At 42.1% G+C, this 4,605-nt stretch overlaps 1 pseudogene; it reads left to right on the top strand.

The window, feature by feature from the left end:
• The first annotated feature begins 302 nt into the window (after positions 1-302).
• Positions 303-3,999, top strand: LOC144139889 (uncharacterized; annotated as a pseudogene).
• The last annotated feature ends 606 nt before the right edge of the window (positions 4,000-4,605 follow it).

Below are 4,605 nucleotides of genomic sequence, written 5' to 3'. Positions count from 1 at the left end.
CCCTGCTCGGTTATTTCACCTGCGGCGTACTCACGTGAACAGCCAAAGAGGGCGGCAGCCAACTTTATGGTGTCCCGTTTATACTTCCTCTCTGATAAGTGACTGGTTGATGACAACACACCTTCAGGTAAATAATTCATTAAAGTTACATCTAGACGCAGTCAATTTCTGCAATTCAATTAAATGGTTCATAGAACAAGGAATGTCTCAAGCACAGATTTCAGCCTAAGTGTAGGGTTGTTTGATTTACAGTCCCGGTCTCACCAAGGATAGGTTCTCCGCGCCATACCGATATACATGAAATGAATGCCGGTTGGGTTTCCGGGGAGCTTGCGGCGAGTCCGGGACGGAAAATCGAAGAGCCCTCGTGTCACGGAATCTTTGACTCGTGCATTGCAATGGGGACAGTGTACGTGCAATACCAATTTTGTGTGTTATACGGGTTACATTTAACTTCACTAATCTGACCGAAATTGCGCCAGATTTGTGAAGACTGACGAGACTCCGTTAATGGCTTCTATTCTCCCTGCCAGTTGCAAGCCAAGATTCCCGTGTGCTTTAAACACATGACGCAGCTTTAATTACCTAATGGCTATATGAATCGGCCAGTAAAGGAAAGTGCCTCGCATATAGGCTTCATTATTTGTATTTGCTACATAAATACAAATTTGTATTTGTATAATTATTTGTATTTGCTACATATTTGCTACGTATTTGCTACATATAGGTGCATTTGCGGTTCGTGATACAGAACAAGTATTTTGCGCCTTTTCAATGGAAGCTAAGCTTAGATGAGTCAAGTGAGCTTTTTTTTTGTAGTGACAAACTTTGTGTATTTTTGGAATCATCAGCACACCGGGACTGCTCAAGCTGGCCATGAAACCTCAAGCTGACTCTGAAGGACTTATGAAACGACGTTGAGAAGTGCACATCGCTCTGGTTTTGCTTCAATTTTTTTTTAAATTTGCGAACGGTAAGAAAATAAATTTTCTATATATGAACCTTCGGCATTTTCTGCACACTTTTGGGTGCATGCCCAGTAGCTTTGAGACACTTGTCTTTGTGTTGTTGTGGTTTTCGTAGATTTTTAACAAAATATTCCTTGAAAAAGTCCTGGGTCTCTTGCCATAGCGCCAGACTTCCTCAAAAGTACTGTGAAGCTATGAAAAATCGTGAGTATTGGTAGGAAAATGTGAGGGACAAAATTGTCGGTTGGGACAAAATGCAGGAGCGTGTCCCACACTTCTTTTGTAATGATGTGCATTGACCGAATAGGAAGAGAGAAGGGAAGCTCGTGCTGTATATATCATTGTACCACGGCATTGGGTGTACCAGCATGCGACTGGTACTGGGCAGGGGAGTATTTAAGAAAAACGAGAATGGGTTAGAATAAGAAGGGAAACTTTATAGTAGAGGTTGGGTTTATAGTGTCGTCATAGCGGCAGCGATCATTATCCGGCGGCAGAGCGCAGTCAATACACTGCTGTCGTGTGTGTCTCCGCTCTTTGTCATGTGTGTTCACTGTTGTGTGCTGCGAAGTGCAGCAACTGGCCAAATTCTTCTTGCGTCACTGTTTGATTATTATTTGATATTGATTTGTGCATGCACCAACATTTATTATAAGCACTGAAGCATTGTATAAGGTGGGATGCACCAGCATTTGGTTCACACAGTCTTCACTTTTCCCACAAGTTTTTGGATTATATAGATCGCAAAACGTTATTGGAGTTATTTGTTAGTAGAAAGCGATTTTCCGTGTATTTTTTACTGATCACATTCTTAACGTTTTTGTTTTTGCTTGCGTTGGTCACAAAAGAAATATATTATTAAAACATGACCATTTCAGATGTCAGGCGTCCGTCATTTTTGCTGCCCAAGGTGTGCCCTTCACCGGACTTCTCCTAAAGCCCTCTTCACACACCTTCGTTCGGTGCACGGGCACGAGAGAAATTGGATATGCGGCCTGCGTGGATGCATGAAAACTTTTCAGCAGTTCTTCGCATACAAGAGGCATGTCTACCGAAAACATGCAGACGTGCTCCACAACGGAACGCTCCAAAGGTTGAATGTGCAGACAGGCAGACAAGAAGGTTCCTCGAGTGGACTTCAATGTGAGTGGCTCCCAGAAGAAAGTGAACCAGAAAGTCAGCCAGTGGTTGAGAAGACAGACTCTGGCAGTATTTAATAGACAACGCCCACCAGTTGGCAGTTCTTCTGCTCAAGTGCAAGGAGGGAAAAAGGCTTCCAGAAGCCACTGTTAATGAAATAGCCAATGATGTCACTTCTTACGTTAAAACGGTTCTTGGCGATGAGCAGCTTTTTTTCTACCGTTGATGTAAGTGGCAGCATGCGAGACACATTGAGCAGCCAGTTAGATCAACTAATTACAAAATCAGGTAGGGAAGATTACTGGCGCACGTACTTTCCCCTTGTAGAATCTCGCACTGTAGTGCTTCAAGGTGCTGACTGCATGGAGTATGTCCCACTGTGTGAAGTGCTCAGAGAAATTCTGCAACATTCAACAGAAGAGTTTAATACATTCCCCAAGGAAGACGGCTACATGTGCTCAGCATTTGATGGCCATGCATTTCGTAATCATACATACTTTGCAGGTGATACAAATAAGCTGTGCCTTCAATTGTACAGTGACTAGTTTGAAGTGGCTAACCCCCTGGGCTGCAAGCGCGGAAAACATAAAATGACCGCTGTGTATTTTTATTGATGAATTTCTATGTGAAATACCTCTCGGCTCTGTCAGACATTCTCCTGGTGCTAGTTGTTAGGAACAAGCACATCAGCACCTTCGGAATATCAAAAATTCTGGAACCCCTAAATGCGGATTTAAAGAGACTGGCAGATGAAGGCATAGTTGTCAATGAAAAACTATTCAAAGGATCCGTTTTAGCATTCACAGGCGACAACTTATCCAGCCACAGATTAGGAGGTTTCAAATCCTCACTTAGCAAGGGAAGAATCTGCAGGTTTTGTATGGCCGTAAAAAGTGAAATCAACCACAAACACCTCGAAAGGGACTTTGTGCTGCGCACTCCCGAAGGGCATCAACACCACCTTAACATGTTAAAAGCTGGCCTTCCTACTGTCGCACTTTACGGTGTTAAGGAACCCTGTGCCCTTACATGCCATGGATTCAATCCTACGCAAAATCTTCCACCAGATGTAATTCACGACTTGCATGAAGGTGTGATTCCGTTTGTTATGAAGAAGATTATTTCATCGTTATTTAGGCAAGGTCTGTTTTCTCTTGATGACCTAAACAGCAGCATTTCGGAGTGGAAATATGACTTCAATGATTCGAGGAATAAACCAGAGCCTATTGGCGAAACATTTCTGCAACAAAAAGGTGCTCTGAAAGCATCTGCAACAGAAGCTTTTTGTCTCGTCCGGCACCTCGCTCTTTTTGTTGGTGATTGCATTCCGTTAGAAAGTGAAGAGTGGAGGCTCTACCTACTTCTAAGAGAAATCGTAGACATTGTCATGAGCCACAAGATTCCAGTGTCCCACATCGCCTACTTGCATCGCTTAATTCACTTATTTTTGGATTTTAAACGTGTGTTTAAATTTTCTTCAATTCCTTGCAAAATGCATTACATGATTCACTACCCTTCATGCATAGAGAAATTCGGGCCTCTGAGCCACGTGTAGGCGATGAGATTTGAAGCAAAACATCAGTATTTTAAAGATATCGCTCACAAGGTCCGCAACCGGAAAAACCTTTCCCACACTCTTGCAGTGAGGCATCAGTTCCTACAATGTTTTGCTTTTATCGGTAGTGAGGATAAATCTATTCCTAGCAAAACTCACTGTCGCCGTGTACTTTCCGACCACCTTCCTGAAGCCGTTAAGGAGTTCATTTTTGTGAATAACCTTGAATTCACAAACATATTTACTGCAACCACTTTGAGCATTTCAGGCAGGGTGTACAGGGTAGGTTGCTGTCTTCACGAAAGCACTCCAGAAGATAACCTTCCACAGTTTGTACAAGTGAGTGAAATATTTTTTGTGAACAGAGTGCTTGTGATAAGTGCAAGATGTCTTGAGACTATTTGCTTTGATCAACATTTTCATGTCTACGTTGTGAGAGAAACTCAAGACTACATAATACTTACCTCATTTACATCGTATGAGACCTAGCCTCTGTACATTACTGAGCACAAAGGTAGATTTGTCATAAACAGCCGGCATTCATTATTTTGAAGTTTTTGGAGACAAATTTAGGCTGACATTTAGGCAGTTGCATTTGTGATGAATTCTGGTTTTTATGAGATTTCCTGCTTACGATGAGGTCTCTTGCGCAGCGATGAACCAGCTTTAGAAAAAAGGAAAATGTACGTGTAACGCTGCTTGATAATATGAAGCAGTGTTAGCTGGTGTTAATGATGTGGTGTGGTGTTTTCACTTTCTTGCGATGAATGTGTATATATATGCATGCATGTATATATGTAATCTGAAGTACACAGGCTAATGCAAAAAGGTATGAACAAGAGAGAGTAAAGGTATAAAATTTGTTTTGTTAAGTTTATTGTCTCAGATTGATTTGCGCAGTTTTCTTGATTTCCCAAGGCAATAGTTGTGCATTCCTGCTTT

Source organism: Haemaphysalis longicornis, unplaced genomic scaffold (assembly GCF_048455015.1).
Source record: "Haemaphysalis longicornis isolate Haplotype H1 unplaced genomic scaffold, Haemaphysalis longicornis Haplotype H1 scaffold_5, whole genome shotgun sequence".
In the NCBI taxonomy this organism is placed as follows: domain Eukaryota; kingdom Metazoa; phylum Arthropoda; class Arachnida; order Ixodida; family Ixodidae; genus Haemaphysalis; species Haemaphysalis longicornis.
Note: the sequence above shows the minus strand (reverse complement) of the source record. Positions and strands in the feature narration are given on the sequence as shown.